Below are 19,935 nucleotides of genomic sequence, written 5' to 3'. Positions count from 1 at the left end.
TCTTTTGTGTCTCCATACAAATTGTGAAATTTTTTGTTCTAGTTCTGTGAAAAATGCCAGTGGTAGTTTGATAGGGATTGCATTGAATCTGTAGATTGCTTTGGGTAGTAGAGTCATTTTCACAATGTTGATTCTTCCAATCCAAGAACATGGTATATCTCTCCATCTATTTGTATCATCTTTAATTTCTTTCATCAGTGTCTTATAATTTTCTGCATACAGGTCTTTTGTCTCCTTAGGTAGATTTATTCCTAGATATTTTATTCTTTTTGTTGCAATGGTAAATGGGAGTGTTTCCTTGATTTCACTTTCAGATTTTTCAACATTAGTGTATAGGAATGACAGAGATTTCTGTGCGTTAATTTTGTATCCTGCTACTTTACCAAATTCATTGATTAGCTCTAGTAGTTTTCTGGTAGCATCTTTAGAATTCTCTATGTATAGTATCATGTCATCTGCAAACAGTGACAGCTTTACTTCTTCTTTTCCGATTTGGATTCCTTTTATTTCCTTTGCTTCTCTGATTCCTGTGGCTAAAACTTCGAAAACTATGTTAAATAAGAGTGGTGAGAGTGGGCAACCTTGTCTTGTTCCTGATCTTAGTGGAAGTGCTTTCAGTTTTTCAACATTGAGGATGATGTTGGCTGTGGGTTTTTCATAGATGGCCTTTATTATGTTGAGGAAAGTTCCCTCTATGCCTACTTTCTGTAGTGTTTTTATCATAAATGGGTGTTGAATTTTGTCAAAAGCTTTCTCTGCATCTATTGAGATGATCATACGGTTTTTCTCCTTCAATTTGTTAATATGGTGTAACACATTGATTGATTTGCGTATATTGAAGAATCCTTGCATTCCTGGAATAAACCCCAGTTGATCATGGTGTATGATCCTTTTAATGTGCTGTTGGATTCTGTTTGCTAGTATTTTGTTGAGGATTTTTGCATCTATGTTCATCAGTGATATTGGCCTGTAGTTTTCTTTGTTTGTGACATCCTTGTCTGGCTTTGGTATCAAGGTGATGCTGGCCTCATAGAATGAATTTGGGAGTGTTCCTCCCTCTGCTATATTTTGGAAGAGTTTGAGAAGGATAGGTGTTAGCTCTTCTCTAAATGTTTGATAGAATTCGCCTGTGAAGCCATCTGGTCCCGGGCTTTTGTTTGTTGGAAGATTTTTAATCACAGTTTCAATTTCAATGCTTGTGATTGTTCTCTTCATATTTTCTATTTCTTCCTGATTCAGTCTTGGCAGGGTGTGTATTTCTAAGAATTTGTCCATTTCTTCCAGGTTGTCCATTTTATTGGCATAGAGTTGCTTGTAGTAATCTCCCATGATCTTTAGTATTTCTGCAGTGTCAGTTGTTACTTCTCCTTTTTCGTTTCTAATTCTATTGATTTGAGTCTTCTACCTTATTTTATTGATGAGTCTGGCTAATGGTTTATCAATTTTGTTTATCTTCTCAAAGAGCCAGCTTTTAGTTTTATTGATCATTGCTATCGTTTCCTTCATTTCTTTTTCATTTATTTCTGATCTGATTTTTATGATTTCTTTCCTTCTGCTAACTTTGGGTTTTTTTTGTTCTTCTTTCTCTAATTGCTTTAGGTGCAAGGTTAGGTTGTTTATTCGAGATGTTTCCTGTTTCTTAAGGTGGGCTTGTATTGCTATACACTTCCCTCTTAGAACTGTTTTGCTGCATCCCATAGGTTTTGGGTCGTCGTGTCTCCATTGTCATTTGTTTCAAGGTATTTTTTAATTTCCTCTTTGATTTCTTCAGTGATCACTTTGTTATTAAGTAGTGTATTATTTAGCCTCGATGTGTTTGTATTTTTTACAGATATTTCCCTGTAATTGATATCTAGTCTCATGGCGTTGTGGTCGGAAAAGATACTTAATACAATTTCAATTTTCTTAAATTTACCAAGGCTTGATTTGTGACCCAAGATATAATCTATCCTGGAGAATGTTCCATGAGCACTTGAGAAAAATGTGTATTCTGTTGTTTTTGGGTGGAGTGTCCTATAAATATCAATTAAGTCCATCTTGTTTAATGTATCGTTTAAAGCTTGTGTTTCCTTATTTATTTTCATTTTGGATGATTTGTCCATTGGTGAAAGAAGGGTGTTAACATCCCCTACTGTGAATGTGTTACTGTCGATTTCCCCTTTTATGGCTGTTAGTATTTGCCTTATGTATTGAGGTGCTCCTATGTTGGGTGCATAAATATTTACAATTGTTATATCTTCTTCTTGGATCGATCGCTTGATCATTATGTAGTGTCCTTCTTTGTCCCTTTGAATAGTCTTTATTTTAATGTCTATTTTGTCTGATATGAGAATTGCTACCCCAGCTTTCTTTTGGTTTTCATTTGCATGAAATATCTTTTCCATCCCCTTACTTTCAGTCTGTATGTGTCTCTAGGTCTGAAGTGGGTCTCTTGTAGACAGCATATATATGGGTCTTGTTTTTGTATCCATTCAGCCAATCTGTGTCTTTTGGTGGGAGCATTTAGTCCATTTACATTTAAGATAATTATCCATATGTATGTTCCTATTCCCATTTTCTAAATTGTTTTGGGTTCGCTATTGTAGGTCTTTTCCTTCTCTTGTGTTTCTTGCCTAGAGAATTTCCTTTAGCATTTGTGGTAAAGCTCGTTTGGTGGTGCTGAACTCTGTCAGCTTTTGCTTGTCTGTAAAGATTTTAATTTCTCCATCAAATCTGAATGAGATCCTTGCTGGGTAGAGTAATCTTGGTTGCAGGTTTTTCTTCTTCATCACTTTAAATATGTCCTGCCACTCCCTTCTGGCTTGCAGAGTTTCTGCTGAAAGTTCAGCTGTTAACCTTGTGGGGATTTCCTTGTGTGTTATTTGTTGTTTTTCCCTTGCTGCTTTTAATATGCTTTCTTTGTATCTAATTTTTGACAGTTTGATTTATATGTGTCTTGTCATATCTCTCCTTGGATTTATCCTGTATGGGACTCTCTGTGCTTCCTGGACTTGAATAACTATTTCCTTTCCCATATTAGGGAAGTTTTCAACTATAATCTTTTCAAATATTTTCTCAGTCCCTTTCTTTTTCTCTTCTTTTTCTGGAACCCCTATAATTCTAATGTTGGTGTGTTAAATGTTGTCCCAGAGGTCTCTGAGACTGTCCTCAGTTCTTTTCATTGTTTTTTCTTTATTCTGCTCTGCAGTAGTTATTTCCACTATTTTATCTTCCAGGTCACTTATCCGTTCTTCTGCCTCAGTTATTCTGCTATTGATCCCATCTAGAGTATTCTTAATTTCATTTATTGTGTTGTTCATCGTTGTTTGTTTCATCTTTAGTTCTTCTAGGTCCTTGTTAAACATTTCTTGCATTTTGTCTATTCTATTTCCAAGATTTTGGATCATCTTTACTATCATTATTCTGAATTCTTTTTCAGGTAGACTGCCTATTTCCTCTTAATTTGTTAGGCCTGGTGGGTTTTTGTCTTGCTCTTTCATCTGCTGTGTGTTTTTCTGACTTCTCATTTTGCTTATCTTACTGTGTTTGGGGTCTCCTTTTTGAAGGCTGCAAGTTCATAGTTCCCATTGTTTTTGGTGTCTGTCCCCAGTGTCTAAGGTTGGTTCAGTGGGTTGTGTAGGCTTATGGTGGAGGGGATTAGTGCCTGTGTTCTGGTGGATGAGGCTGGATCTTGTCTTTCTGGTGGGCAGGTCCACGTCTGGTTGTGTGTTTTGGGGTGTCTGTGGACTTATTATGATTTTAGGCAGCCTCTCTGCTAATGGGTGGGGTTGTGTTCCTGTTTTGCTAGTTCTTTGGCATAGGGTGTCCAGCACTGTAGCTTGCTGGTTGTTGAGTGAAGCTGGGTGCTTGCGTTGAGATGGATATCTCTGGGAGATTTTTGCTGTTTGGTATTATGTGGAGCTGGGAGGTCTCTTGTGGACCAGTGTCCTGAAGTTGGCTCCCCCACCTCAGAGGCACAGCACTGACTCCTGCCTGCAGTTCCAAGTGCCTTTCATCCACACGGCTCAGAAAAAAAGGGAGCAAAAGTAGAGAGAAAGAATTAGTAGAATTAGGAAGAAAGAAAGAAAGGAAGGAAGGAAGGAAGGAAGGAGAAAAGAAGGAAAGAAAGAAAGAAAGGAGAGAGGGAGGGAGGGAAGGAGGGAGGAAGGAAGGAAGGAAGGAAGTAGGGAAGGAAGGAAAAAAGAAAGAAAGAAAGAAGATAAAGTAAAATAAAATAAAGTAAAATATAATAAAGGTATTAAATTAAAAAAATAATTATTAAGAAAAAATTAATTAAAAAAACAATGGATGGATAGAACCTTAGGCCAAATGGTGGAAACAAAGCTATACAGACAAAATCTCACACAGAAGCATACACATACACACTCACAAAAAGAGGAAAAGGGGAAAAAATCATAAATCTTGCTCTCAAAGTCCACCTCCTCAATTTGGGATGATTCGTTGTCTATTCATGTATTCCACAGAGGCAGGGTACATCAAGTTGATTGTGGAACTTTAATCCGCTGCTTCTTAGGCTGCTGGGAGAGATTTCCCTTTCTCTTCTTTGTTCTCACAGCTCCCAGGGGCTCAGCTTTGGATTTGGCCCCGCCTCTGAGTGTAGGTCGCCAGAGGGCGTCTGTTTTTCACTCAGACAGGATGGGATTAAAGGAGCCGCTGATTCGGGGGCTCTGGCTCACTCAGGCCGGGGGGAGCCAGGGGCATGGATTGCGGGATGAGCCTACGGCGGCAGAAGCCGGCGTGACGTTGCACCAGCCTGAGGCTCACCGTGCATTCTCCCGGGGAAGTTGTCCCTGGATCCCGGGAACCTGGCAGTGGCGGGCTGCATAGGCTCCCCGGAAGGGAGGTGTGGATAGTGACCTGTGCTTGCACACAGGCTTCTTGGTGGCGGCAGCAGCAGCCTTATCATCTCCTGCCTGTCTCTTGGGTCCGCGCTTTTAGCCACGGCTCATGCCCGTCTCTGGAGCTCCTCCAAGCAGCGCTCTTAATCCTCTCTCCTCGCGCACCAGGAAACAAAGAGGGAAGAAAAAGTCTCTTGCCTCTTCGGCAGGTGCAGACTTTTCCCCGGACTCCCTCCCGTCTAGCCGTGGCGCACTAACCCCCTTCAGGCTGTGTTCACGCTGCCAGCCTCAGTCCTCTCCCTGCGCTCCGACCAAAGCCCGAGCCTCAGCTCGCAGCCCCGCCTGCCCCAGCGGGTGAGCAGACAAGCCTCTTGCGCTGGTGGGTGCCAGTCGACACCGATTCTCTGTGCGGGAATCTCCCACTTTGCCCTCCGCATCCCTGTGGCTGCACTCTCCTCTGCGGCTCCGAAGCTCCCCCCCTCCGCCACCTGCAGTCTCCGCCCGCGCAGGGGCTTCCCAGTGGGTGGAAACCTTTCCTCCTTCACAGCTCCCTCCCACTGGTGCAGGTGCCATCCCCATCCTTTTGTCTCTGTTTTTTCTTTTTTTCTTTTGCCCTACCCAGGTACGTGGGGAGTTTCTTGCCTTTTGGGAGGTCTGAGGTCTTCTGCCAGTGTTCAGTAGGTGTTCTGTAGGAGTTGTTCCACGTGTAGATGTATTTCTGGTGTATCTGTGGGGAGGAAGGTGATCTCCGCGTCTTACTCTTCCGCCATCTTCCCCTCGTCCAGTACCATAGTCTTTTGATCGTTGTAGTTTTGCAATAGGTTTAAAAATCAGGAGATGTGATGCCTTCAACTTTGTTTTCTTTCATAGAGTTGTTTTGGCTATTCAGGGTGTTTTGTGCTTCCAGATGAATTTTAGGATTTTTTTCCTATTTCTGTAAAAATTGAGATTTTAATAGGGATTGCTTTGAATATGTAGACTCTTTGGAGGTAGTATGGACGTTGTAACAATATTGTCTTCCAATTCATAAACACAAGATGTCTTTCCCTTTATGGTATTTTCTTTAATTTCTTTCATCAATGTTTTGTAGTTTTCAGTGCAGAAGTCTTTACCTCCTTGGTTGAATTTATTCCAAAGTATTTTTTCCTGTTTGATGCTATTGTAAATGGGATTGTTCTCCAAATTTCCATTTTTGATCGTTCATTGTTAGCGTGTATAAATGCAACTGATTTTTGTGTGTTGATTTTGTATTCTGCAATTTTGTTGAGTTTACGTATTCTTTCTAATAATTTGTGTGTGTTTGTATGTGTGTGCATGTATAGTTTTTAGGGTTTCCTATATATAAGGTCAAATAATGACAATTTTACTTCTTCCTTTCTGATTTGGATACCTTTTATTTCTTTATCTTGTCTAATTGCTCTAACTAGGAATTTCACTACTGTGTTGAATAAGAGGTGAGAGTGGGCACCTGTCTTCTTTGTGATCTTAGAGAAAAAGCTTTCACTCTTTCACCATTGAGTATGATGTTAGCTGTGGGTTTGTTGTACATGGTCTTTATTATGTTGAAGTATGTTCCTTCTATACCTAATTTGTTGAGGACTTTTTTTATCATGAAAGGATGTTGTATTTTGTCAAATGCTTTTTCTGCATCTACTGAGAGGATCATATTGTTTTCACCTTTTATTCTATTTAATGTGTTGTATCACATTTTTGATTTGCATATGTTGACTCATCCTTGCATCCTGGGGATAAATCCCACTTGATCATGGTGCATGATCTCTTTAATATGTTGTTGAATTCAGTTTGCTAATATTTTGTTGAGAATTTTTGTATCTATATCCATCAGGGATATTGGTCTATAGTTTTCTTGTAGTGACCTTAGCTGGATTTGGTATTAGGGCCTCTTAAAATGAGTTTGGGATGGTTCCCTCTTCTTCATTTTTTTTGAAATAGTTTGAGAAGGATTGGCTTTAATTCGTCTCTAAGTGTTTGATAGAATTCATTAATGAAACCATCTCATCCTGGACACTTCTGTGTTGGAAGGTTTTTGATTACTGATTCAATCTCCTCACTTATTATTGGTCTGTTCATATTTTCTATTTCTTCATGATTCAGTCTTGGTAAGGTATATGTTTCTAGGAATTTATCCATTTATTCTAGGTTATCCAATTTGCTGGTGTATAATTGTTCATAGTAGTCTTTTATGATCTTATGTATTTTTGTGGTACCTTTTGTAATGTCTCCTCTTTCATTTCTGATTTTATTTATTTGAGTCTTCTTTCCCCCACCCTGTGGTTAGTCTAGCTAAAAGTTTGTCAATTTTGTTTATCTTTTCAAAAAAACAACTCTTAGTTTTGTTAGTATTTTCTATTTTTTCCTGTCTCTATTTCATTTACTCTGATTTTTGTTATTTCCTTCCTTCTGCTTATTTTGGGGTTTAGTTTGTTCTTTTTTTTTAGTTCCTTGATATGTAGTTTATTTGGGATCTCTCTATTTTCTTAATATATTCGTTTATAACAATAAAATTTCCTCTATTAACTGCTTTTGCAGCATGCTGTAGGTTTTGGTGTGTTGTATTTCCATTTCCATTTGTTTTGAGATTTTTTAAAATTTTTATTTATTTGAACTATTGGTTGTTTAGGAGTGTATTGTTTAGTTTCCACTTATAAATTTTCCAGCTTTCCTCTTGTTGATTTCTAGTTTCATACCACTGTGGCCAGAAAAGATACTTTATATGATTTCAATCTTCTTGAGCCAGCTGTTAATCTTGACAAGTAAGCTGTTTTTAGTTGGCTTACAGTCTTAACTTCCAGGAGCAGGTGCTTCTGGTAACAAATATCTTTGTTCAGCCCAGTATTATTTAGCATGAAAAACAGGAAAATATAATTCTTTCAGAATTGTTTAACTTAGGGACCAGAAAGCCTATTTGATCTCAGTAGGGAATTATTTTAGTTTCACTTCTTATAAGAGTGAGATCTTAAAAGCACTAATTTTTGGTAGGCAATAAAATAATAATAGCAGCCAAAATTTATTGAGCAACTACTATGTGTCAGGTATTATGACAAGCACTTAACATATATTATTTCATTTTATACTTATAGCATTCTTACTAGTTGGAGCATTATCCCTGCTTTCTTGGATGAGGAAACAGAGTAACAAAGAGAAAAATTAAGAAAAGCTCCCTAGGACAGATGTCAGCATCATGGTGGTGTGAGATGCTCTTTTAATCTTCCCCCTTTAATATACAACAATAAAACATCCCTGACTCAACAAATGTTTCTTTGCCCAACACACCAAGATGCTGGAGAGTTCCACACATCTGTACATCTAAAGGTGGTTGGACTGGAACACATAGAAGAGACAGAACCAGGGAAAAGTAGAGGTGTTGCTTGTAATCCTGGCCCTCTGGCCATGGAGACTGAGCCCCAGGGAGCCTGGTAGCAGCAGGGGAGGTAGCATATGTGACTCCAGCATCCTGACCACAGTGACATCTGTGGCCACAGGGAACCAAGAAAAAGCAGCAGTGGGGCCTGTGACCTTGTCCTTCCAGCTGTGGAGGTGCCCAAAATTCTGGCTCCCTGCCCACAGCATTGGCGCCCCCAAACCTAAAAACCCTGGATATGGCAGAGGTGCCTGTGACCATGGCTCTACCTGCCACGCTTCATCTCCCTCTGTGTGACCCAGGCAAACTTGGATGTGATGGAGGCATCTGCCATCCCGGTGCCCTAGGTGGTGATACCATTGACAGCAGCAACACTGGCAGCAGCAAGACACCAGTGACCCTGGAGACACAAACAGTGACAATGAGGCCATTGGCAACACCTCTGGAAGAGGAGATGGAAGGTAGAAAGAAGGTGGATTCTCAAATATAGCCGGAGGCAGCTCAGGTAAGAGATATCAAAAGCTTGTGCTCTAGTGCCACTTACTGAAAAGGAAAATAAAGACCTCTAATTACTAACTTGTTGAGTTGTTAGAATCCAGTAGAAAATACTTTACCTAAAGAAGGAAAGTGTTCACTACTTCAAATGCTCTGGCAGAGGAACAACTCATCAAGCACCATGAAAAAACACAATAACAGAGTATTGCAAAAGAAAATGACAATTCTCCAGAATTCTGATCTAATTGATAACATGAAGAAACTCAATGAGCTCTAAGAAAACTCAGAAAGGCAGTTCAATGAGCTCAAGAATAAAATTAATGAACAAAGGAATACTTTATCAAAGAGACTGAAACTCTGAAAAAGAACCAAACAGAAATTCTGGAGATGAAGAACTCAAAAAATGAGATTAAGAATGCATTAGACAGCACTGAAAATCAAACAGACCATATGGAAGACAGAATTTGCAAGAACAAAGATAGATATCTAGAAATGATACAGGTAGAAAAGGAGAGAGAGCTAAGATCAAAAAAATGAAGAAATTCTTCAATAACTATCTGACTCCATTAGGAAGGACAACATAATGATAATAGGTATCTCAGAAGGAGATTAGAGTGAGAAGGGAGCAGTGAGTTGATTTAAAGAAGTAATAGCTGAAAAATTCCCAAACCTGGGGAAGGAAATGGGTATATAAGTCAATGAAACTAAAAGAACACTTAATTGCCTTAATGCAAAAATACCTTCTCCAAGACACATATTCAAACTGTCAGAAGTCAATGACAAAGAAAGAAGTTTAAAGGCAGCTGGGTGGGGTGGGGGTAATCTACAAAGGAACCCTCATTAGGCTATCAGCAGATTTCTCAACAGAAACTCCACAGGCTAGGAGAATGGAATGACATACTCAAAATATTGAGAGATAAAAACTGTTAGCCAAGAATACTCTATCCAGCAATGTTATCCTTCAGATATGAAAGAGAAATAAAGGCTTTCCCAGACAAATAAAAGCTGAGGGAGTTCATCACAACTAGATCTGCCTTGCATGACATGTTGAAAGGAGCTCTTCTACCTGAAATGAAAAGGCAAAAAAGTACACAAAACTTTGAGTAGGGTGATAAATAGACAGAGTCAGAAACTTGCAACTCTGTATCCAAATAGGTTGTTAAACAATTATAGGATAAAGGGAGAAAGCAGGAAAAAATAACTATAGCTACTTCAATTTGGTAATGAACTCACAACATAAAAAGAGATAATTTGAAACAACAAAAACATAAAAGAGGCAGAAGAAAAGGACAGAACCAGTAAAGGCAAATGAAGATAAGATGCCAGCAGCAGAAAAATGACTATTTTATCTATGAGAAATTTTATACAAACCTCATGGTAATCACAAAACATAAATCTGAAGCAGTGACATGCAATATAAAAAGAGAGGAAACAGAAATATCACCAAACCAAAATGGCAGACAAAAACACAAGGAAAAAGAAACAACAGAGATATAGAGTAACCAGAAGACAAAAGATAAAATGGCAGTACTAAGTCCCCATTTATCAATAATCACCCTAAATACTAATGAGTTGAATTCATTAATCAAGAGACACAGAGCTGATAGATGGATTAAAAAACAACTATGTGCTGCCTCCAGGAGACTCAGCTCTAAAAGCAAACATAAGTGCATAGTAGAAGGATGAAACATGATACTCGAAGCAAATGGCAGCCAAAAGAAAGTGAGTGTAGCCATACTCATATCAGATAAAATAAACTGCAAGCCAAAAAATGTAGCGAGAGACAAAGGTAAACATTATATTATGATAAAGGGGACAATTCATCAAGAAGACATAACAGTTGTTAATATATATGCATCTAACACAGGAGCACCATAATATATAAAGCAATTATTAACAGACTTAAAGGGTGAAAATGACAGCAACACAATAATAGTAGGGGATTTTAAAACCCCACTTCCATCAATGGATAGACCATCCAGACAGAGAGTCAACAAGAAAACAATGGCCTTAAATCTAGAACATTCCATCTAAATACAGCAAATACAAATTCTTCTCAATGGAACCTTGAGAATCAAGGTGAGACCATATGTTAGGACATAAAACAAGTCTCAATAAATTTAAGAAGACTGAAATAATATCAGCATCTTTTCCAATCACAATGGTAGGAAACTACGTATCAACTACAAAAAGAAAGCTGGGAGAATCACAAATATGTGAAGACTAAACAACAGCCTATTGGGTCAATGAAGATATCAAAGGAGAAATTGAAAAATACCTGAAGACAAATGAAAATGAAAATACAACATACCAAAATCTGTGGGAGGCAGCAAAAACAGTTCTAAGAGGGAAGTTCATAGTGATAAAGGCCTACCTCAAGAAATAAGAAAAATCTCAAATAAATAATCTAATTTTACACCTAAAGGAACTAGAAAAAGAAGAACAAATGAAGCCCAAAGTCAGCAGAAGGAAAGTAATAATAAAGATCAGAGTGAAAATAAATGAAATAGACACTACAAAAACAATAGAAAAGATCAATATAACTAAGAGCTAGTTCTTTGAAAAGGTAAACAAAATTGACAAACCTTTAGCTACACTCACTAAGAAAAAAGGAGAGAAGTTTCAGATAAAATCAGAAACAAAAGAGGAGAAATTACAATGGATACTACAGAAATACAAATGGTTATAAGAGAATACTATGAATAGCTACACAACAACAAATTGGACAACCTAGAAGAAATAGCTAAATTCATACAACCTTCCAAGACTAAATCATGAAGAAATAGCAAATTTGAATATACCAATCACTAGTAAGAGTAAGTAAGTAAGTAAGCAGATTGAAACAGTAATCGAAAACCACCCACAAAACAAAAGTTCAGGATCAGGCAGCTTCACAGGTAAATTATGCCAAACATTCAAAGATTTAATGTCTATCCTTCTCAAATTCTTCCAAAAAATTGAAGAACAGGGAATGCTTTCTAACTCATTTTATGAATCCAACACTCCCCTGATACCACAACTACCAAGGACAACACACAGAAAGAAAATTACAGGCCAACGTCTCTAATGAACATGGGTGCAAAAATCCTCAATAAAATATTAGCAAACCAAATACAACAATGCATTAAAAGGATCATACACTGTGAGCAAGCGGGATTTATTCCAGGGATGCAAGGATATTTCAACATCTGCAAATCAATCAACATGATATACCACATTAACAAAATGAAAGGTAAAAACCACGTGATTATCTTAATAGTTGCATAAAAAGCATTGACAAAATTCAACACACATTTATGATAAAAACTCTCAATAAGATGGGTATAGAAGGAATGTACCCCAACATAATAAAGGCCATATATGTTAAGCCCACAGCTTACATCATACTCAATGGTGAAACTGAAAGCTATCCCTCTACAATCAGGAACAAGTCAAGGATGCCCACTCTCACCACTCTTATTCAACATACTATTGGAAGTCCTCATCAGAGCAGTTAGGCAAGAAACAGCAATAAAAGGCATCTACATCAGAAAGGAAGAAGTAAAACTATCACTATTTGTGGATGACATGGTTTTATATGTAGAAAACCCTAAAAACTCCACCAAAACACCATTAGAAATAATAAAGAAATACTGTAAAATTACAGGGTACAAAATCAATATACAAAATATGTTGTATTTCTATACATTAACAACAAACTGAAAGTAAAAGAAATCAAAACAATCCCATTTTCAACTACATAAAAAAATAAAATACCTAGGAATAAATTTGACCAAGGAGGTGAAAGATCCATACACTGAAAATTATAAAACATTGTTGAAAGAAATTGAAAAAAAAACACTAAGAAATGAAAAGATATTCCATGCACATGGATTGAAAGAATTAACATTGTTAAAATGCCTATAACTATCTAAAGCAAACTACAGATTCAATACAATTCCTGTCAAAATCCCAATGACATTTTTCACAGAAATAGAACAAAAAATCCTAAAATCTATGTGGAACCGTAAAAGACCCTAAATAGTGAAATCAATCTGAAAGAAAAAGAACAAAGTTGGGGGTATCATACTCCCTGATTTCAAATTATACTACAAAGCTATAGTAATCAACACAGCATGGTATTGGCAGAAAAACAGATACATATATTAATGGAGAATTGAAAGCCCAGAAATAAATTCATACATATATTTTCAGTGAATTTAGCACAAAGGAGTAAAGAACATACGATGGAAAAAGGATAGTCTCTTCAAATGGTATTGGGAAAACTGGACAGAGTGAAAAAGAATGAAACTAGATCACTATCTTACAGCATACACAAACATCAATTCAAAATGGATTAAAGGCTTGAATGTAAGACCTGAAACCACAAAACTCCTAGAAGAAAACATGGTCAGTATACTCTTTGACACTGGTCTTAGCAATGTCTTTCTAGATATGTCTCCTTAGGAAAGGGAAACAAAAGCAAAAATAAACACATGGGATTACATCAAACTGAGAAACTTCCGCCCAGAAAAGGAAACCATTAACAAAATGAAAAGCAACTTACCAAAAGGGAGAAAATTTTGCAAATCACATAACCAGTAAGGAGTTAATATCATATATATTTATATAATATATAACATATATAATATAGCTATTTAGAAATAACCTAAGTGCCCATCCATGGACAGTGGATAAGGATGGACAGTGAAATACTACTCAGCCATAAAAAGATGAAATCTTGCCATTCACAGCAACATGTGTGGACCTTGAAGGTATTATGTTAAGTGAAATAGGTCAGACAGAGAAAGACAAATACCATATGATTTCACTCATATATGGACTGTAAAAAAAGAAAAGAAAATCAATGAACAAACCAAAACAAACAAACAACCCCCCCCATATAGATACAGAGAACAGAATAGTAGTTACAAGGGGGCAAGAGAGGTAGGAGGAAGGAGAAATTGGTAAAGGGGTCAACTGTATTCTGATGAATGGAAAAACTTTTTTTGGTGAGCATGCTGTAGTGTATACAGAAGTTGAAATATAATGTTGTACACATGAAACTTATGTAGTGTTACAAACCAGTGTTACCTCAATAAAAGACTTACATTAAAAAAGAAAAGTTCCCAAGTTAAAGTACTAGCTAGAAAGTCATGGGACAGTGATTTAAATCCAGGCAGCATAATCTGAAGCCTTTTGTTTCAACTACTACATGACACATCACAAGGGCAACTTTCCTCAAGGAAATGTAGCAATGTGAAATAGCTCATGCTGTGGTGACCACAGCCTGTTCATGCATTGCAATCAATTTAAGATCAATATACATGGCAATTTAGTAAGATGAAAAGATATAACAAAGAACAGTGTCAAGGGTGATCATGAGTGACTTTCTTCATTTTGAATCTTTTGCCCCTTAATTCTAGACAAAAAATTCTAGAACTTTGCTTCTATTCCAACAATCAGTTTTCTAAGTCCAAGCTTCTTTTCAGTGCCTCAACTGGAGTTTTTTTAAATTGAGTTTTTATTCCCTACTATGAACTGTGAAATACGTCCATAAAAATACACAAAACAAAAATGTACAGGTCATGGACTTATTGCAGAGCAAATCCCTCTGTAACCACCATCAAATTAAAGAGACAAAACATTGCTAGCACTCTAGCAATCTCTTTTATGCCCCCCTTTCAGTCCCCATTTCCCTCTCACTGCTTCTCAAAGTAATCATTATTATGATTTTATAGTAATCACTTTCTTGCTTAAAAGACGTTTTACCACCTAAGCATGCGTCTTTAAACACTATGGTGTAGTTTTGTCTGTGTTTTTGAACTTTACATAAATGGAATCACCATGTGTTTATTGTTTTGGGCCTGGACTTTTTCTCTTTTTTGCTTAATAGTGTTTGTATTATATTTCCACATTTCTCTGTGTAACTGTAAACCCAAAATGGTTTTTATTGCTGTGCAGTACTTCATTGTATGAGCATACCACAGTTTATCTATTATAATGTTGATGCTTGGTAGTTTTTAGGTTTTCACCACTGTTTTAAGGAAAAGAGCCCAGTCCTTCCCTCCTGTGTAAGGAAGAACACAGTTATCCTCCTGTATTTCCCTTTACTCTCACATTACTACCACACTTAAAATGCTCTGACACTAAGTGTTTGGGAGTTTCTCCCACCAAACAATTTTGTGATACCAGTTGGATATTCTACAATTAAACCAAATGGTGACACTGTTTACCTGGGGATAGCATCAGATCCACTGGTTAAGGGCCCAGTCCCGTGAGACTATCCCCCACTTCAGATGCCAATCTCAAGTAGTAGGTCTCCAGGTTACCCACAACTTCTGTATGACCTGGCTTAAGATCTAAGGTTCTCATGGATTTCTCCCTATTGGATTCAATTATTTGCTAGAACAGCTTACAGGGAAAAACTTACCAGTTTGCTAAAGGATATGATAAAGGATACAGATTAACAGCCAGATGAAGAGATACGTAGGGAAATGTCTGGCAGTGTTTTGAGTACAGGAACTTCTGTCCCCTTGGAGTTGGGGTGTGTCTCTCTCCTGGTACTTGGATGTGTTCACTAACCTGGAAACTCTCTCAACCCCATATAATTGGGATTTTTATGGAGGCTTCATCACATAGGTACAATGGATTATTAACTCCATTTTCAGCCATTCTCCTTTCTCAAGAGAATGAGGAGAGCAGGGCTAAAAATTTCAAACCTCTAATCATGGCTTGGTCTTCCCTGTGACTGACCCTGATCCAGCAGCCCATCCAGAGTCACCTCACTAGAACAAAAGACACTCCTATAACCCAGGAAATTACAAGGTTTTCAAGAGCCCTGTGTCAGGAACTGGGGTCAAAGACCAAATATTAGAACAAAAGATGCTCCTCATGCTCTTATCACTTAGGAAAGTACAAGGATTTCAGGAGCTCTGTGCCAGGAACCAGGAGCAGAGACTGTTACTGAACCAAACTTGAGTCCACTCGCCCAACACCCAGCAAAGCCTATTTACCAACACTGGGTTGTAGTGAAGGAAAGTACAGCATTTACTGCAGGGCCAAGAAAGGAGAATGGGAGGCACATACACAGAAGACCCAAAATCCCTGTTGGTTTTCAGGGAAAGGTTTTAAAATGCAAGGTGAGGAAGAGGGTTTCAGGGTGCTTGATCAGCTCATGGATATTCTGATTTGTTGGTGATGAGGTAACTGAGTGGTGTTTCAGAGTCAACATCATCAACCTTCTAGTTCCAGCTGGTCTGGGGTCTACATGCTGGTGGTCAGCAGTTAACTTCTTTCACCTGTTGGAGGTTTTAGTATCTGAAAAATAACTCAAGGATATGGCTCAGGATATTATCTATAACCTTTAAGAAGGAACTAGAAGTGCTTGACTTTGTCTTATGGCTAAACTACTATTATTGTTTCTTGCTTGACTGTTTTCCTTAGTTTCTGCATTTCTTTGATTAAATTTGCTCATTGGCATTCAGGGAAGGTTTTAGGAGGCTAAAGCTCTCCTAAAAACAAGAGGCAGGGGACATGGGGATCTGTTCCTGGGAAGGCTCCATAGGGACCTATAATAGAAATATATATATATCTATCATCTCACAGCCATATTGCAAATAATATAGTCATTAAAACTTATACCTGTCTTGGGGTAATGTTCACACAGTTCTGTTGAGTATTGTCCTATGAGTGAAATATTGGGATCATGGATTATGCATATCTTTAATTTCAGTGGAAAATGCCAGCTTTCCAAGGTAGTAGCCACCTAAATTTATACTTCCATAAATTTACATGTATAAAAGTTTTCATGATTCTTTATCCTTGCTAACACTTGGTATTGTCAATTGTCTTACTTTTAGTCCTCTGGGTCCTAATGGCTTTAATTAGAATTTCCTTGATTACTAATGAATAAGAGCCCTTATTCATATATACATATAAATAATATATATAATATATATGTATGTATTACACATACACACACACACATACATCCTACCTAAAGTTCCTCTTTTGTGACTTTCCTATTCAAGTCTCATCCATTTTCTATTGCTTGTTTTTTTCTTAACGGCACATAGCTATTTGTTATGTTTTATGTATATGAGCCCTTTGACTGTTACACATATTGCAAATATGTTCTACCACCTTGTGTTTGGCTTTTTCACTCTCTTAATGGTTTTTGGTTTTTTGTGTGTGTGAAGAGAAATTCTTAAATTTTTAATGTCAATGTAAAGCAATTTATTTATCATTTCCTTTATCTTTTGTGCTTTTTGTGTCTTATTTTAGAAATCTTTCTATATACCCCAAGGTCAAAAATATAGTCTCTGATAGTATATTATGGATATAGATCTATAATGTACCTGGAGTTGATATTTTTTGGGTATGGAGTGAGATGACAGTCAAATTAATTTTTATATGGCTATCCAATTGACCTAATTTAATTAAAAATTATATAATGGAAAATTTCCAAACATATATAATAAGTACACAGAAGAATTTAATGAACTCTTATTATTCAGCTTTGATAATTTTCAACTCATGGGCAACTTGTTTCATCTCTACTCCCATCTAGTCTTTTTACACATTATTTGAAAATATGTCACACACATGGTGTTTCATCCAAAATATTTCAGGTATGACTAAAACATAAAGACTACATTATTAAAAAAATAGTCACAATAAAATTATCACACTTACAGTTGGTAATACTTTAAATTTTTTTTATTGAACTATAGTGGATTTACAATGTTGTCGTAGTTTCAGGTGTACAGCAAAGTGAATCAGTTATACATATACATATATCCACTCTTTTTAATATACTTTTCCCATATAGACTATTGCAGAGTATTGAGTAGAGTTCCCTGTGCTATACAGTAGGCCTTTATTAGTTATCTATTTTACATATAGTACTGTCTATATGTCAGTCCCAATCTTCCAATTTATCCTTCCCCCTCTTACATCCTGTAACCATAAGTTTGTTTTCTATATCTGTAACTCTATTTCTGTTTCGTAGATAAGTCCACTTGTACATTTTTTTAGATTCCACTTATAAGCGATATCATATCATATTTGTCTTTGTCTGACTTACTTCACTCAGTATGACAATCTCTAGGTTTATCCACGTTGCTGCAAATGGCATTATTTCATTCTTTTTTATGACTAATATTCCATTGTATATATGTACCACATCTTCTTTATCCATTCCTCTGTTGATGGACATTTAGGTTGCTTCAATGTCCTGGCTATTGTAAATAGTGCTGCAATGAACATTGTGATACATGTCTCTTTTTGAATTATGTTTTTTTCAGGGTATATGCCCAGTAGTGGGATTGCTGGGTCATACAGTAGTTCTATTTTTAGTTTTTTAAGGAAACTCCGTACTGTTCTCTATAGTGGCTGTATCAATTTACATTCCCACCAACAGTGCAAGAGGGTTTCCTTTTCTCCACACCCTCTCCAGCATTTATTGTTTGTAGAGTTTTTGATAGTGGTCATTCTTACCAGTGTGAGGTGATACCTCATTGTAGATTTGATTAGCATTTCTCTAATGATTAGTGATGTTGAGCATCCTTTCATGTGTTCATTGGCAATCTGTATTTCTTCTTTGGAGTACTGTCTATTTAGGTCTTCTGCCCATTTCTGGATTGGGTTGTTTGTTTTTTGGATATTGAGCTGCATGAGCTGCTTGTATATTTTGGAGATTAATCCTTTGTCAGTTGCTTCATTGGAAAATATTTTCTCCCATTCTGAGTGTTTTCTTTTTGTCTTGTTTATAGTTTCCTTTGCTATGCAAAACTCTTAAACTTCATTAGGTCTCATTTGTTTATTTTTGTTTTTATTTCCATTTTTCTAGGAAGTGGGTCCAATAGTGATTTATGTCATAGAATGTTCTGCCTATGTTTTCCTCTAAGAGTTTTATAGTGTCTGGCTTACATTTAAGTCTTTAATCCATTTTAAGTTTACTTTTATATATGGTGTTAGGGAGTGTTTTAATTTCATTCTTTTACATGTAACTGTCCAGTTTTCCCAGCACCACTTATTGAAGAGACTGTCATTTCTCCATTGTATATTCTTGCCTCCACTGTCATAGATTATGTGACCATATGTGTGTGGGTTTATCTCTGGGCTTTCTATCCTGTTCCACTGATCTATATTTCTGTTTTTGTGGCAGTACCATACTGTTTTGATTAATGTAGCTTTGTAGTATAGTCTGAAGTCAGGGAGCCTGATCTTTCTTTCTCAAGATTGACTTGGCTATTTGGCATCTTGTGTGTTTCCATATAAATTGTGAAAATTTTTGTACTAGTTCTGTGAAAAATGCAATTGGTAGTTTGATAGGGATTGCATTGAATCTGTAGATTGCTTTGGGTAGTAGAGGCATTTTCAGAATGTTGATTCTTCTTATCCAAGAACATGGTATATCTCTCCATCTGTTTGTATCATCTTTAATTTCTTTCATCAGTGTCTTATAGTTTTCTGCATACAGGTCTTTTGTCTCCTTAGGTAGGTTTATACCTAGGTATTTTATTCTTTTTGTTGCAGTGGTAAATGGGAGTGTTTCCTTAATTTCTCTTTCAGGACTTTCATCATTAGTGTGTAGGAATGCAGGAGATTTCTGTGCATTAATTTTGTATCCTGCAACTTTACGAAATTCATTGATTAGCTCTAGTAGCTTTCTGGTAGCATCTTTAGGATTCTCTATGTATAGTATCTTGTCATCAGCAAACAGTGACAGTTTTACTTCTTTTCTGATTTGGATTCCTTTTATTTCTTTTTGTTCTCTGATTTCTGTGGCTAAAACCTCCAAAACTATGTTGAATAAGAGTGGCACAAGTGGACATCCTTGTCTTTTTCCTGATCTTAGAGGAAATGTTTTCAGTTCTTCACCATTGAGAATGATGTTTGCTGTGGGTTTGTCATATATGGCCTTTATTATGTTGAGGTAGGTTCTCTCTATGCCCCACTTTCTGGAGAGTTTTTATCATAAATCAGTGTTGAATTTTGTCAAAAGCTTTTTTTGCATCTATTGAGATGATCATATGGTTTTTATTCTTCAATTTGTTGTTGTAGTGTATCACGTTGATTGATTTGCAGATATTGAAAAATCCCTGCATCCCTGGGTTAAATCCCACCTGATCACATTGTATGATCCTTTTAGTGTGTTTTTGGATTCAGTTTGCTAGTATTTTGTTGAGGATTTTTGTGTCTATGCTCATCAGTGACATTGGCCTATAATTTTTT

This window comes from Orcinus orca, chromosome 13, assembly GCF_937001465.1.
Source record: "Orcinus orca chromosome 13, mOrcOrc1.1, whole genome shotgun sequence".
Taxonomy (NCBI): Eukaryota; Metazoa; Chordata; class Mammalia; order Artiodactyla; family Delphinidae; genus Orcinus; species Orcinus orca.
This window is presented reverse-complemented; position numbering follows the sequence as displayed.